Here is a 17922-nt window from a genome sequence, read left to right on the forward strand (position 1 = left end):
ACATGGAAGCAATGTAAAGCCCATCGACAAATGAGTGGATAAAAGAGCTGTGGTACAGATACACAACATAACATTACATAGTTGTAAGAAAATATTAAATTTTGCCACTCTTTATAATGTCAATGGGACTGCAGGTCATCATAAGTATCAGGAAGTGAAGAAACAGTCATATATAGTATTCTCTGTAGCATAGAATTAGACAAGAGAATAATTGTTATAAAACAATGACAAATCCTAGACTTTTTATTACAAAACTCATTACCAAAGAATGTGTGTGTGGGGGGGGCTAGGAAATGAAGAGGTGGCCTAATGGTGACATAAAGACTGAGATGGAGGATCATGGGCACTTTAGTTGTGATGGGATGCAATAACTTTGAACATCAACTCTATAAACATTAATGCAATAATTTCCATGATACCTGAAATATCATTAAAAATAACTAAGAAAATCAAATTAAAATTATACTCAGAAAAGATATGAATTAACTTAGAATTTGAAATAAAGGTTAAATAATATTTCTGAAAATGAAATAATATACAAAAGGAACACAAGTGCTTAATAGCAGAACAGTTGATTCTAAAATTCTGCACAATCATGTCCACTATATCATTAGTCACAGTAGCCAATATATAGAAACAGCCAAGGTATCTATCAATTGATAAATTAACAAAGATATGGTTATATGTGTATATAATAGTATTTATATATATGTAAAATTATATAATTGTACAGTTTATAGAAATAAACTGTAGCATGCAATATATGTAGACACAAATTGTGTAATATTATTCAGTCATGAGAAATAAGTAAATCCTGCAGCTTCTAAAAGCATGGGTGGACTTTGAAGGAATTTGAAAAATTCTGTTTGATAGCACATTTAGAAAATAAAATACATGGACTTATAATAATAAGTTTTAACAGGGTTATAATAAGAAAGAAATGAGGATATTTAATTAATGGTACAAAGTACAAATAATAGATAAATACTCTCTGGATATCCTACCCAAAACAGTGATTATAATCAATGATTACTGTGGAATTCAGTGTTGCTAAGAGACATTTTAAATTAGTGTCAACACAAAAAGATGATAAATATTCAACATGTTACAATAAGCTAAAGCAGTATAGTAATAATACTACAATTTATAAATGCATGAAACAAGCATATTCTCCACCTTAAATATACATGCCAATGATAGTTCAATGCAACTAATTAAACCATCTATGTTTTTATTTTTAATGAAGCAATATCAATATATAGCATTGTTTCTGGCATACAATATTATCCTCTGGTATCTGTAAATATTACATCGTGGTTCCAACCAAGTCCAGTTTCCACTAGTTACCATAAAATTGACATCTTTTGTTTGCTTGCTTTGGGACTTCCTTCTCTAGTGCTCAGGGTATACTCTTGACTCTGCACTCAGGGATAACTCTTGGCGGGACTCAGAAAACAATGCAGGGTGCTGGAGATTGACACCAGGAGAGTTGTGTGCAATGTAAGTGCCATAAGCACTGTATTATCTCCCCGTTCCCTAAAATTGATGTATTTTACACATTTTACCTATCCATATCCATTCTCATTTGGTAATCATCAATCTGTTCTCTGAATCTATATGATTGGCTTGGTTTTATTTTTTAATTGAAAAATAACTTTTCTGTGTGTGTTTTATTAATTTATTCTTTTATTGAATCACCATGTGGAAAGTTACAAAGCTTTCAGGTTTAAGTCTCAGTTATACAATGCTTGAACAACCATCCCTTCACCAGTGCACATATTCCACCACCAAGAATCACAGTATACCTCCCCCTCCCCCCCACCTCCCCAGCTCCCCACCCCGAATGTGTAACTGGTAAATTTTGCTTTGCTTTCACTTTACTTTGATTACATTCAATAAAAGTTTTTTTTTTTTGTTTACCTGCTTTTTGGATCACACCTGGAGATGCACAGGGTTTATTTTTGGCTCTGCATTCAGGAATTACTCCTGGTGGTGCTCAGGGGACCATATGGGATGCTGGGAATCAAACCCCAGTCGGCTGCGTGTAAGGCAAATGCCCTACCCACTGTGCTATTGCTCCAGCCCCTGAAAAATACTTTTTTTTTTGCTTTTTGGGTAACACCCGGCGATGAACAGAGGTTACTCCTGGCTATGCACTCAGTAATTACTCCAGGTGGTGCTCAGGGGATCATATGGGTTTCTGGGAATTGAACCCTTGTTGGCTGCATGCAAGGCAAACCCCTTACATGCCGTGCTATCACTCCAGCCCCCTGAAAAATAATTAAGAAAAATTTAAAGACAAAGCAGTGAAAAATCTTGCAGTAAAGATAACAAATACTCAATTAGGGGTTGGAGTGATAGTATTAAGGTTAAAGTACTTGCCTTGCGCATGGCTAACATGGGTTTGATTCCTGGCATCACACAAGGTCCTCCAAGCCCTAGAAGAAATGATCCCTTAGCACAGATCCAGGAGTAGTTCCTGAGGATTTTCCAAATCCCCCCAAAATATTTGAAATAAATAATAATACACATAGAGTAGATATACTTGATAAAGAAAGCAGATTAATGAATAACAGAATCTATAAACCCAAATTCAAGAAAATGTTTATCAAAAAATATTCTAAACTTTCCTTTCCCATTCAGATAAGGGGTTGATATCAAGGGTATATAAAGCACTGGTTGAACTCTACAAGAAGAAAACATCCAACCCCATCAAAAAATGGGGCGAAGAAATGAACAGAAACTTTACCAAGGAAGAGATGCGAATGGCCAAAAAGCACATGAAAAAGTGCTCTACATCACTAGTCGTCAGAGAGATGCAGATCAAAACAACCATGAGATACCACCTCACACCACAGAGACTAGCACACATCCAAAAGAACAAAAGCAACCGCTGTTGGAGAGGATGTGGGGAGAAAGGGACCCTTCTACACTGCTGGTGGGAATGCCGGCTAGTTCAGCCCTTTTGGAAAACAGTATGGACGATTCTCAAAAACCTAGAGGTTGAGCTCCCATTTGACCCAGCAATACCACTGCTGGGAATATATCCCAGAACAGCCAAAAAGTATAGTCGAAGTGACATATGCACTTATATGTTCACTGCAGCACTGTTTACAATAGCCAGAATCTGGAAAAAACCCGAGTGCCCTAGAACAGATGACTGGTTGAAGAAACTCTGGTACATCTATACAATGGAATACTATGCAGCTGTTAGAAAAAATGAGGTCATGACGTTTGCATATAAGTGGATCAACATGGAAAGTATCATGCTAAGTGAAATGAGTCAGAAAGAGAGAGACAGACATAGAAAGATTGCACTCATCTGTGGAATATAGAATAATAGACTATAAGACTAACGCCCAAGAATAGTAGAAATAAGTACCAGGAGATTGTTTCCATGGCTTGGAGGCTGGTCTCTCATTCTGGGTAACTCAGGGAAGGGACCACCAAGCAAAATGTGGTTGGAGGTCATGTGGGGGAAGGGTGAGGCGGGCGGAATACAGACTAGAGACTGAACACAATGGCCACTCAACACCTCTATTGCAAACCACAACACCTAATCAGAGAGAGAGAGAACAAAAGGAAATTCCCTGCCATAGTGGCAGGGTGGGGTGGGGGGAGACGGGACTGGGGAGGGGGGGAGGGATGTTGGGTTTACGGGTGGTGGAGAATGGGCACTGGTGAAGGGATGGGTTATTGAACTTTGTATGGGGGAAGCATGAGCATAAAGATGTATGGATCTGTAACTGTAAAAAAAAAATAAAGAAAGAAAGAATTTCCTCTGTAAAAAAAAAAATATTCTAAACTATCTAATCAAAGAGCTCAGTGAGTACATGAGAATTCCAGCAAGGAATTACAAACCATATAACAGATTATTTTATAATTATAGTATTTAAATCTTGTTCTTACATTTAATATTATTATTGATATGATTACATTGAAAATCATAATCTTGTATTATTTTATATGTCTAAGCATTCTTTGATCTCTTATTGCTTTTCTGACTTTTGATTAATTTATTTTTTTTCATTTTTTCAGTGGCCACATCGAACAATACTCAGGATTTACCCCTGACACTACTGGCTTGCTCAGAGGAGTATATGGGGTGACAGGGATTGAATTTTGGACAGCTGCAAACAAGTCAAACACCTTATCCACTATGCTATCTCTGTCACTCAGATTTTCAGTTTAATGTTGATTAGTTTTTGGAATATCATTTGCCATTACCACAAACCAGGGATTCTTGTATAAGTAACTGATTCCAGGTTTCAGACACCCACTCCCCCAACCACACAAACACAGATGTGTGTATGCACTCAAAATAAACTTTAAAATTATTGCAACAACATAACAACTAAGCTTTAAAAGTATAGGAAGATGACAGGCTTGACATAATAAGCTTTTGTTTTGTTTTGAGAGTATATTTAGTAGTGCTCGGAGCTTATTCCTGACTCTTCACTGAGGGATCACTTCTAACAGGACTTGGTGAAAAATACGGGGTACAGGGACCGAACCCAGGTCCTGCATGCCAGTACAGTTTACAAGGTAAACTGTACTATCTGTCTAGCCAACCAAGTAGTAAATATTTTATGTAAATTATTTGTGTTATATGATAATGTACTGATGATCGTTCTAATAAAACCTTTATGTTAACATTCATATTATTTTTTCTGTTTTATGGAGGATTATTTATTTTATTGCTATTAAACTTCCTCCCCTCCTTCATAATCTGTAAAATAATTAAATTTACACAAGGAATATTAATAAAAAATGACAATTTTTAATTTTAGGTACATAGGGCACATAAAAATGTGTATACCATCTGATCATTCCAGTGAAATTATATAGTCTTCAAGAAGGGGGCAATAAATATAAGAGGGAGAGAAAACAAAGCAAAATGCTGTAGAATTTATTAAATAAAAAATAATAATTTTACAAGGTTTCATCTACAATTGCCCCTGACATTCCTTGTAATCTAGGTGAGAAATCTTTAAAGTTGTCTCACCTTCCAGATGACCTGAGTAGCATTCTTCAATAGTTTCTGTCTCTGAGTACAAACACTTGTGATGCATACCATTCATGACCCCATAAGTAGAAATTAAGGTAAATGAGCAGTGGTTTTCAATACTTATACATGTGTGGGCTGGCACTTAGCCATGAACAATGATTGACGATCAGTGTTCTAGAGGGTTTTTTTTTCTTTTCTTTTTACTTTTAACTTTATTTTTATTGAGGCACTATGATTTAGAAAGTAATTTATAGTTAAATTCCGGGCATACAATTTTTCAGCACCAATTCCATCACCAGTGTCTAAATCCTGAACTAAATGTCCCTGATTTCCTTTTTTCCACACAGTCTGTATTCTAAACAAATATTTTTAAGTTTGATTCTTATAACTGGGATCTCATACTTTCCATTTTGTTGGTTCTATGCTTCACATATATTGATATGCCATCAAATAAGATAAAGAAATAAAATAGATTCAAATTGGAAAAGAAATCAAACTACCACTGTTTTCAGAGGACGTGATAATATGCATAGAAGACTCTCAAGAGCCCATTAAAAGGTTCCTGGAAGCAATAAAATAGTACATCATAGTGGCTGGTTACAAAGATATTTTTCATATGATAAAAAGTTAGGCAAAACATTATGCTTGACACTGTCATTTCTAAATCATATTGCCAATTAGGCACAACCTGGGGCAATCCTGTCATTGGTCCTAAACTATGTATTAATAGCTAACAATCTCAATTTATATTTGTTGTATCGTTCAATATTTATTATTTTCTAAACTTTTCCATTACATAAATTGGAAAATTGTTTCCATATAGATAATACGTGAATCAAGACAATACTACCAATAAACTGATACTTCTTTGCTGTTTGTTATGTTTTAGGGCCACATCTGATGGTGCTCAGAGTCTCCACCCTGCTCTGTGCTCAGTCAGTGATGTACTTACAGATACAATGCACTGACCTCATTGACCAATCTTCCTAACTCAAATTGTACACTTTTTTTTTCTTTTTGGGTGCAAACTTTACACCTTTAATTGAAAATGTCAGCATATGGTTGTTCCAAGATCAAATAATTCTTGAATAACCTATTTAAAGACAAAGTAGGTACTGCTGAAATGACACGTGCAATTTTTCTTTACCCAGTCCAATAAACAATTTCCTATAAAATATGCTTATGGACAACTTGCAAACACTCTTCCCATAGAACTATTGGTAGGCTATAATAATAAAATATAAACATTTCATTGTAGCACTGTTCACAATAGCCAGAATCTGGAAACATCCCGAGTGCCCAAGAGCAGACAACTGGTTAAAGAAACTTTGATATACCTACACAATGGAATACCATACAGCTGCTAGGAAAGACGACGTCATGAAATTTGTTTATAAGTGAATGGACATGGAGAGTATCATGCTAAGTGAAATGAATCAGAAAGAGAGGGACCGACATAGAATGATTGTACTCATCTGTGGAATATGAAATAAATAGCATAAATTGAGACTAACATCCAAGGACAGTAGAGACAAGGAACAGGAAGATTCATCCATGGTTGGAAGCCTGCTTTATGAGTTGGGGGAGAAGGCAAGTGGGATAGAGGAGTGATCACAAGTCAATGATGGTCAGAGGGATTGCTCAAGATAGGAGATGTGTGCTGAATATAGAAAAAGGACCAAACATGATGAACTCTCAATATCTGTATTGCAAGCCATAAGGCCCATAAGTAGAGGGAGAGTAAGAGGGAAATTATCAGCCATGGAGGCAGTGACAGAGGTGGGACGTGAATGGGGGGATACTGGGAACATTGGTGGTGGAAAATATACACTGGTGGAGGTATGGGTGTTCAATCATTGTATGACTGAAACTCAAATACAAAAATTTTGTAACTCTATCTTATGGTGGGGCTGGAGTGATGATAGCACAGCGGTTGGGCTTTCACCTTTCACGCGGCCAACCCGTGTTGTATTCCTCTGCCCCTCTCGGAGAGCACAGCAATCTACTGAGAGTATTGAGCCTGCACGGCAGAGCCTGGCAAGCTACCCGTGCGTATTGGATATGCCAAAAACAGTAACAATAAGTCTCTCAATGAGAGATGTTACTGGAGCCCGCTTGAACAAATCTTATGGTGATTCAATAAAAAATATAATAAATAAAAAATAAAATGAAAAATGAACATTTTATTACTTATTTATTTTTAATATAAATGAATAGAAAACCATTCATTTTCTATTTATACACTATAAAACAAAAAGCACTATTATTTATATGAGACCATTTTATTTTATTTTGTTTTAGGGCCACACACAGCAATGCTAAGGGATTATTCCTGAATCTGCACTCAGAAATTAGTCCTGGCAGTGCTTGGAGGAACAATGAGATGACAGGATTTAACCTATGTCAGCATGGCAAATGCCCTACCCTACCAATTTTACTGTCATTCTGGATACTCAATCCACTTTTAGGTCTTAGTTGGTACCACAGAAGAAGGCTGCAAATCATTTGACAATTAAATATTTAATAAAGACCTGGTTAAAGAGGCAAGGAAAAGAGTCTTAATGGGTGAATTTTCTATTTCTTTGCTTTGGGACCACACATAACTCAGGGCACAGAGGATCAGAAAGTGAAGTCCAAGCACCCAGTCAGGTGTGGTCCCGCCAGAAAAGAAATAGTGACCCACTAAGAACCATTTTATAATAATACATAAAATAATATTGAGTGCCATTGATTTCATTTTTAAATAAAGTAATATTACAATATCTAAAATCCTGTTTTAAAGTACTAAAGAACACATTTTTGTCAGTTATGTAACAAGCTTCTTTGATACCATTCGATTATTTGCCTCAAAGTCAGTTTAAGTTCAAACTGCTTCAGTTTAATTCTCCTTGGTAATTATTTAAGAAAGTTTCTGCTGTAAATAACTTAGAGAGAAATTATGTTCTATAGTATCTTTTTTCAAAATGAGGGATTATCTATATCTCTATAAATTTGTTCAGTCTCTCCCATTGCCTCCATTATATATTCCAAATAATTTGTGAAAAGATACGTTTTATTTTTTATTTTTTTGATATTTTAATTACATATATAAAACCTTTGCCCTTAATTTAGATAGCTTATAATTTTTAATGATTTCATTGCTTTCTAAAAAGTTCAAATTCAAAAGGAAGAGGATATAGAAAATTGAATTACTTTATATTATTTATATTTGGCTTTTAGAATATTTTTATTTTATGATTTTTAATATCATATTAAAATTATATCTTATATAATATATATTTCAATATCTTATAACCTACTTCTCCCTCTGGGAGAAACTAGCAAGCTACTGAGTGTTTCCTGTCCACATGGGACAGGCTCGCAAGCTTCCCATGGTGTTTCATATGCTAAAGCCAGTAACAAGCAGGATCTCATTCCCCTGACCCTGAAAGAGCCTCCAATGGGGCATTGTTGGGAAGGCTGAGTGGAGAGAGGCTTCTGAAATCTCAGGGATATGACAAATGGAGAGATTGCTGAGCCCGCTCGAGAAATCTACGATCAACGGGATTTCATGATTCATGATTTGTGATGCTTTTTAATTGAGATACCATGAGAACAGAGGGTTTTCAGGATCAAGTCTCAGTCATACAATGATCAAACACCCATCCCTTCACCAGTGCACATGTTCTACCACAAAGAACCCCAGAGACCCCCCTCTCTATCCCCCTCTGCCTGTGTGGCAGATGATTTTCACTTTACTATCTCATTGCTTTAATAACATTCAATTTGTGACAGAAAACTCACTATCATTATTTTACAATATCTAATTTTAGTATTTTTACAGCAATTTTAGTATTATAAGTTGCACTGCAAGAATCATTTTCAGTCAGGAGAGCAATTCTATAAGCTTATTGTATCTCTTGCTGTGTCCATACAAAATGATTAATATTATGAACGTTTATGTTTGTTGGACAAGGAGAGGAGAAACTCACCCATGGGATTCTGCTCTTTGGTGGGTCATCTTACTGAATGAGAATCTATCCTAGAAGAAGTTTCCCTGAGGGAAGGACTTTACCTCTGTTGATTGTATGACCACACTTATATGTAATTATTACCCCAGCCCCCTCATGCTTTTGGGTTTTAACTAGATAATAAGAGTGGGCTGGAGGAACCAGAAGGAAATTAAGTGGGATCCAAAAGGAGAATGAAATAGCATGGAGGAGGAAGAAGCAGGAGGAGAGTCAGGGGAGAATGGAGAGGAGGTTGGAATAAATGGCAATTGAGACCCAACCAGCCTGGCCCTTCACCTGCCCATTGCCATCAGACCATTGCCATCAGCCTCCCTGGGGTGGGGGAAGCAGCCCTAGAATACTGAACACAGGCGCCAGAGAGAGAGAGAACTGCTGCCCGAGGCCCTTTTGTATTTTATTTAGTAAATACACACCATTATTTAGGAATGTGGATTATTTTAAGGGAATAAAAGGACCTAGAGGTTGATAAAATTTTACCCCATATTAGTCTTTTCTCTATTTCCTAATTGGAAAAGCAAATCACCAACACTCCTTTTGACCTAGAAAAACGTATTACAGTGGTATCACTGGGTATACATTTATCAATGAATATGTTCCCTATATTTAAAAACTTTGTTTTACTCTTACCCTTCTTTTCTTAAAATTTGTATTAGTGAATCATCGGGAGGTACAGTCACAAACTTATGAACTTTCATGTTTGGATTTGTTTTACATCCCTTAACCTATGCCCAATCTCCTCCACCATGTTCCAAGTATCCCTCTCACCACCTCCACCGCAACCCCCACCACCCCACCCTGTCTCTTCGGCAGGGCATTCCCTTTTGTTCTCTCTCCCGTTGGGTGTTGTAGTTTGCAATAGAGGTATTGAGTGGCTGTCATGCTCGGTCTATATCTACTTTTGGTGCGCAGTTTTCAACCTGAGTGGGTCCTCCCAATATTCTCTACTAGGTGTTCCTTTCTCTATCTCAGTTGCCTTTTCTAATAGCATGTGAGGCCAGTTTCCAAGCAGTGGGACAGACCTCCTGGTTCTTACCTTTACTACTCTTGGGTGTTAGTCTCTTATTCTCTTACTTTATATTCAATATATGAGTGCAATCTTTCTATGTCTGTCTCTTTCTGACTCATTTCACTCAACATGATACTTTCCATGTTCCACTTATATGAAAATTTCATGACTTCATCTTTTCTAACAGCTGCATAGTATTCCATTGTGTAGATGTACCGAAGTTTCTCTAACCAGTCATCTGTTTTGGGGCACTCCAGTTTTTTTCCAGATTTTGGCTATTGTAAACAGTGTTGCAATGAACATAGAAAGGCAGATGTCATTTCTACTATGCCTTTTTGCCTCTCCGAGATATATTCCCTGGAGTGGTATTTCTGGGTCAAATGGAAGCTTAATTTCTAATTTTTTGAAACTTGTCCATATTGTTTTTCAAAAGGGCTGAACCAGTCGACATTCCCACCAGCAGTGAAGAAGAGTCCCTTTCTCCCCACATCCACACCAACACTGATTGCTTTTGTTCTATTACCATGTACAAAAGTCAGATCAAAATGGATTATACACCTCAACATCAGACCAGAATCCCTAAGGTACATTGAAGACAAGGCCGGCAAAGCCCTCCACAACATTGAAGCCAACAGTATTTTCAAAGATAACAAGCCACTGGTCAAGCAAGTGAAAACAGAGATAAATAAATGGGACTATCTTAAACTAAGAAGCTTCTGCACCTTAAAAGAAATAGTGATGAAAATACAAAGACAGTCTACAGAATGGGAAAGGATATTTACCCAGTACCCATCTGATAAGGGGTTAATGTCAAGGTTATACAAGGCATTGGTTGAAATACATAAGAAGAAAACTGCCAACCCAATAAAAATGGGGTGATGAGATGAACAGAAACTTTCCCAAAGAAGAAATCCGAATGGCTGAGAGGAGCATGAGAAAATGCTCTACATCACTACATCTACATCAGGGAGATGCAGATCAAAACAACAATGAGATATCATCTCACACCACAGAGACTGGCCCACATCCAAAATATCCCCTTCTTTTTATGTGAAATAAATTGTTCTCTTATCTTGATAACCCAGGTCATTTAACACAACTAGATAATATTTTATGTGTATGGTATTAAATTGATGTCTGGGTCTCACGGGATAGAACAGTGGGTAGGGTATTTGCCTTGTACGCGGCTGACCTGGGTTCGATTCCCAATGTCCCATTTGGTCCACTAAGCACTGCTAGGAGTAATTTCTGAGTGCATGAGTCAGGAGTAACTGCTGTGCATCACCGGGTGTGATCCCCCAAAAATAAATAAAGTGATTTCTCCATAATTAAGCTGTCTGATGTTGTTTAGTTTATTCAAGCAGATCTTGACAACCCAGAATGGTGGGATGTTTTCTTCCTTGTCATGAAAACTTGGCAAGTCAGTCAGAAGAAGTGTCACAGGCAGGATATTGCTCCTATTTGAAAGCAACTGAGCAGAGATTCTTAATGTGTAACGATGTAGTTAAAAGGTACAAATTCTTCTTATGTTTTTAATTTATTGATGTTCTGTGATTTACAATACTGCTTTTCTTTGTTTTGTTTTGAGGCCACACCCAGTGATGCTCAGGAATTACTCCTCATTCTGCACTCAGAAATTACTCTTGGCAGTGCTCGTGGGAACATATGGGATGGCAGGATTTGTATTGGGTAGGCCACATGCAGGCAAAAACCCTATTGCTGTACTGTTGCTCTGGCTTCGATTTACAGTATTGTTAATAATGGTTTCTCCTGCACATAATTCCACAACGCAAAAGATATAAATTCTTAACAAGTTAGACTACTGAGTATCTGTCCACAAGGCATGGAGGCAAGAAACTGTAAGAGTTTTCACTCTCTAAATTTGGGTTTGATATTAAGAAAATATCTGGTGAACCAGATTATTGATATGGCATTTTGATATTGTGTTCTTACCCAATAAATTAATTAATTTTTTATTGTGGGTTGCTCATGTGAAGTTGGGGCATAAAGAGATGGCACCTTCCGGAAAGGAGTCTGCTAGTCTGCTGTTTTTATCCCTATCTATCTCAGTCACCAGGTACATGCCTGAAGTAATCTAGGACTGATGTAAATTAGCTTTTAGCATTTACATAGTACATACCCTATATCTAGAAGGTGGTCATCGTACCACACCTGATCACACTTGTTTTGCCATTGTGTGAAATATTACCTGCCACCCAATTTTTTCAGGAACCAAGAAGGGCTGCTAGAATAGAGAAGGGACCTACATGACAAAGGAGGCTTTTTTTAAAAAGTAAAAGTTGAGTGAGATCATTAGGGTCGATAAATAACTAAAGAGAAAATAAGAGATATCGATTTATCTGCTTTCTTCTTCTTTTTTTTTTAATCCCCACCTTTTAATTGCTTGCTATTTGAAGAATTGGACATGAACACAAAGGTATGTCTAAACAGAAAATCAGATTTTAGTATTGCCTGCCCTCAGGGGAAATTATTCAAATATTTTCTTAGTTATTTGTGAAATGATACTGAGATTTTTTTCTAACATATCTGAAAGTAATTTCTGTTCATCTTGAGTAAAACTTGATGAGATGCTTTGAATGAATATAAATATCCTTTTCTGTGTTTTTTTTAATAATAACCCTATGGTTAAAATTTTGACATTTGTGAATGGAACTTTTTTAAAACAAAGAATTATTTAGGCAAAACCACTACTGAAAATTTAAAGTGGTAGCATCCATAAAATCTAGTTTATCTGGAAAAGATTAGGGAAAAAAGAAAAAACATAGTATATTAACTACAGAATTAATATGGTGTCAAAGGTGAAGTCTAATAATGGAACCTTGGTATAACTCTGGAGATTAGATTCCTATTCCTTAAGAGGAGTTCCAGCAAAAAAATATGAAAAGGTCTACATGATTATTATCTGTTCTTGTGCAATGCTCATGCAACCAAGGGGCCAAGTTTGTTGCAACTAGACTTTATTTGCAAGTACATTTATTTTACTGAGATTATTTAGCAACTTTGAAATGAAAGTTGAAAGGAAAATGTTGGACTTAAAATTCTAGTCCTCTTAATAATTTTGTGGTTTTTGTTTTCCTTTGAACTGGACTGTATCTCTAAAATTTTGAATGTATGGAATTTTCTTTTAATACTAATATTTCCAGTTTTTTACCAAAGTATCTTGCTTAAGAACACAGGGCACCATTTTTATAAACTGTACAAATCAGAAACAAAAATCTTGCATAATGTCCAGAAATATCTCTGTGATAGTAGATGAACAATCCTCATGACTGATTATTGTTTTCTCAATATCTGATGACATCAGAGACTTGGCAGCTCAAAAGAATCCATTAACTGAAGACACTTTGCCAATAGCACCTAGAAATCTCCACTAGCAGATCTTACAGAACTCACAAATTGATTATTTTGATCAGTGTCAACAATTACCCTTTGCATTTCTTTTGCTTCGACAGAAATAACTCTTATTGATAACTATGTCACATGATTAACTTAGAGAATATGCATGCATATTTCCTCCAGGATTTGGGCATAATTGTTAAACTAAATATATTGATCTGCTATCCAAAACTCCTAATATGAGGAACACTTATCTTGTTTTAAAGACTTTTTTTTGCCTTTTGGGTCACACCCAGCGATGATCAGGGGTTACTCCTGGCGTTACACTCAGGAATTACTCCTGGCAGTGCTTGGGGGACCATATGGGATGCCAGGGATCGAACCCGGGTCGGCCGCGTGCAAGGCAAACGCCCTACCCGCTGTGCTATAGCTCCGGCCCCTAAAGACTTTTTTTAATCACAACTGGCAATAGTCAGGCGTTAAACCTGGCTGGATTTGTACTTAGGAGTTGCTCCTAGTGATGCTCAAGGGACCATATTGGATGCCGATTTGGGTGGGTTCAAAGCAATAATATTCCCTGCTGTACTTTCTTTTCTGCCTTTGAACATTACTTATAAAAAGACTAAGAGGAAGTTTTTTGGGAATGTGTCAACTGATAAAGATCAGATAGATTTTCCTTAGTGTCCTACTCTACTCTCAGGCCCAGTTTATCTTAAAATGGGAAACTAATTAAAGGTCAGTTGAGTCATTGTGGGTCTTGGAAGAAAGTGTTACCATCATTAATGAATGCAGAATATTTTAAGTTAAGAAAAGTAAAGGCCATAGAGGCTAAGAAGAGTCATTTACATTTACGCATTTCCTAAGATAGTGTGGTTTGAAAATATCACCGAGTTATATCTTTGTCAGAGAACATGCTCCTCTGTAGCTGAAAAAAATTTACTCTCAATATAAAAAGATAAGGTAATCCATTCTTTGTTATATGAAATATACCCCTCATTGACATGCCAGGTCACTTAACAGAGGATAAATAGTCCAAGCTCTGCCTAATATTTATTTATAATTTATGGCCATACATATTCTTCAGGTGTATTAAATGAATTTTCTCTTGCTAACTTGACTGATAGAGTTTTGATACTCACTAGTCAGAATCAGATGGATGAAGAATTTTCCTGTGATCCTCAAGAAATTTACCTAGTAATTTTTCATGTTAATAATTATAATTTTCAATTTCAGAATTTGTATTAATTGCATTAAAATGATGTTATCTTTTTGACTAAACAGAAATCCATACTTATCTTCAGTTTTAAAATGTATTTCAAATCACAAATATAAATTCTATCTACTACGAATAATTTCTGGAATTCCTCAAGCACAATTTTTATTGAGTTATATTTTTCCCTTTTCAAATGGTCATCATTTCATGTTTGTTTGCAGGACTCACATTTTATTGTTATAGAAGATTAATCATTTTATGCAATTTAATGTGAAATTCTGGATCAATTCTCCCTCTGAGATTTTTGCTATTGGCTTTTGTAAATATTATTGTTGATTTATTGGTTGACTTTTCTAAATTCCGAAGTATACATATATTTTTGTGGTATGTGGCTACAGATGTTATTAATTCAGTTTATCATCATCTAATACTTTGACAAAAATTTTCTTAGCTAACTACAACCAACGTGCTTTCCAGTCTTCTCTAGAACTATGTGCATTCTGGAGAATGTTTTCAACAATTTCCCAGTTTTTGATAATTCTGACTTAGCTTCCAAATTATGCAAGTACATGCATTTACTGTCATTGATCAGTAGAGGCATTAGAACTTCTCAGAGGGTTTTCTTGAGTAGGTGTGCCTAACACTAGCAATTTTCACGGTCATGGGCCTGCATGTCACCTTGATTCCCAAGAAAATGTTGTGATGTTTTATGCAATCTGTGGTTGTCTCTTTGCTTATTTTTTCCTTTGAAAACATTTGATTTGTCACTGTTTGACCCACTACTGGCAGCAATAAATAAATGATAATAATAAATAATAATAAATTATTATGTTAAAACACTTTCCTATAATTATTACTACCTTTATTTTTCTTTTGGGGTCATACCTGGGGATGTTCAGGGAATACTCCTGGCTCTGCACTTAGGAATTACTCTGGAAACGCTTGGGGGACCATAAGGGATGCTGTGGATCAAACCCAGGTCAGTTGTATGCAAGGCAAACACTCTACCCACTGTACAATTGTTCTGACTCCCCTATAATTATTTTAACAAACCTACATGTTGAGGTTTGTAATATTGGTTGACTCTGATTTACGTGAAATAAGAATAAGCTTTTAGATATTAATCTCCAACGGAAACATTAGACATCATCATCATCATCATCATCATCATCATCATCATCATCATCATCATCATCAACATCATCCCGCTGCACTGATCGTCAATTTTCTTGAGCGGTCGCTGTAACATCTCCATTCATCCTAGCCCTGGGATTTTAGAAACCTCTCTTTACTCGTCCTTCACAATGGTGCCATATTTGAGGCTCTTTCAGGGTCAGTGGAATGCGACCCATCATTGTTACTGATTTTGGCATATAAATACACCACGGGGAGCTTGACAGGCTCTCGCATGCGGGCAGGAAACTCTAGGTAGCTTGCAAGGTTCTCCGAGAAGGAGAACTAGGCTATATTATGTCACGGAGTTTGGTTTTATAGTCTCTGTATGTTGGCTATTGGTGGGATTACACGGCACCGTGGGCATTTTCTGGGTGTGACTGCCTAGCTACTGGAAAGTGGGGGATCTGGGTGGAAGAGGCCCAGTCCTGATCTGAGCATGTTTGGAGATCTCAACCCCAGATCCCGCACACCTGGGTTCCTCTGCAGGTTCCTTCATGCGTGAGGCTCATCCGAACGTATGGAGAGGGGCCTTGAGCATGGCTGTGGCTGGGTTCCGGAGATCTTCGGCTGCTGGGGCTCTGCTCAGGGAGGGGAGGGATAAATAATTCTTTATGACATCAGACATATAAAATTAAAAAATTTAATTTATGATGTTTTATGACATCAGACATATACAATTTAAAAAATGATTTATCAATGGGGCTTTTGAAGGTACACAAATTTTGTTCTTCCCTCATGTGTTAGTTAATACTAATTATAATAAGCAATGTAAGTAGGATGGGGAGTTTATCAGAGACATAATTTAGAGGCCAGGGCCCTTGCCTTGTATTTGGTGATTGGACTTGACTACCAGAACCCCAAATGGTCTGCTAAGTCCTACCTGGTATGATCCCTGATATCAGAGCCAGCATTAAGCTATGAGAATCACTGATTGAGCCCCAGAAACAAACTAAGTTGGACAATGAACATAAAATTTTGAAATATGTAATAAATTGGCTAAAGATAGTACTAATAATTATAATAAATATTTATTATTGAGAAGTTTGGACAATATTTTATGAACTTTACACTATGCGGCAATATAAATTTACTCTGAAGCCAGCTATCTACATCCATTTCATTACTTTATTAGCTATGTAATACTTACTAGAAGTTTTATTTCAGTGTTACTTCAATTTCAAATATTTTATTTCATACTTTTATTTTTTGGTGGGTCAAGCACACCTGGTAGTTCTCAGGGATTACTTCTCATAGGCCCAGGGAAACTTTTGTGGTGTAGGGATCAATTCTGGGTCTGCTGCATGCAAGGCAAGTTCCAGCCTCAATACATGTTTTATTTTAAGGATGAGAAGTTACATATTTTAATAGAAACATATGTGTCTTTTCAGCATATATTATTCAATTAAATTGTTAGCTTCACTCTCAGTGTTACATCAAAATGAATTAGATGCTCCAATATGATATTCATCTTTCTTTAGTGATTAGGATTACATAGCAAGCAAGCAAAAAAGATTCTCAAATATTTCTAAATAAATCCCAAGTATAGGTTTCTTTTGTCCCACCTAGAAATTTTTACTAAAGTATATCTTAGTGTATCTGCTGTTTAGTCAGTTACAGAATATTCTCTATTAAAATTTGAGCCCCATGAAGTATTGAAAATAGGTCAAATTGGTTAAATAGGTATGGGCATCAAGATTTACTGTCAGATGACTGTGCTTGTAATCTTTAATTAAATATAAAATAGTTGTTAAGAGCTTTATTTCTCATCATATTCAATGCAAAATTATTATGACAGACATAAACCTTCCATGTACTCTATATATAAAATGAGGACATCAGAAAATGCTGATGAAAGTGAACAAAGTAAAAGAAGTAGTTCTATTAAAATAGTTTATTTTGCTTTATTTATTTTCTTGGTTTTGATGCGAGGAACAGCGGTGTTCAGGGATTACTCATGGTTCTCCACTTAGGGATCACTCCTAGCGGGGGTCATACAGTGTTCTAATAATTGAATCCTGGTTAGCTGCATGTAAGAAAAGGCCCCATCCCAACAATATATATTTCTCTAGTCCTAAAATAAAGTATAAATTATTTAAACAAAGACATGAATCATTATGTACTATTACAAATACACTAAAAAAGTAAATATATG

The sequence above is a fragment of the Sorex araneus genome, chromosome X (assembly GCF_027595985.1).
Source record: "Sorex araneus isolate mSorAra2 chromosome X, mSorAra2.pri, whole genome shotgun sequence".
NCBI classification, from domain to species: domain Eukaryota; kingdom Metazoa; phylum Chordata; class Mammalia; order Eulipotyphla; family Soricidae; genus Sorex; species Sorex araneus.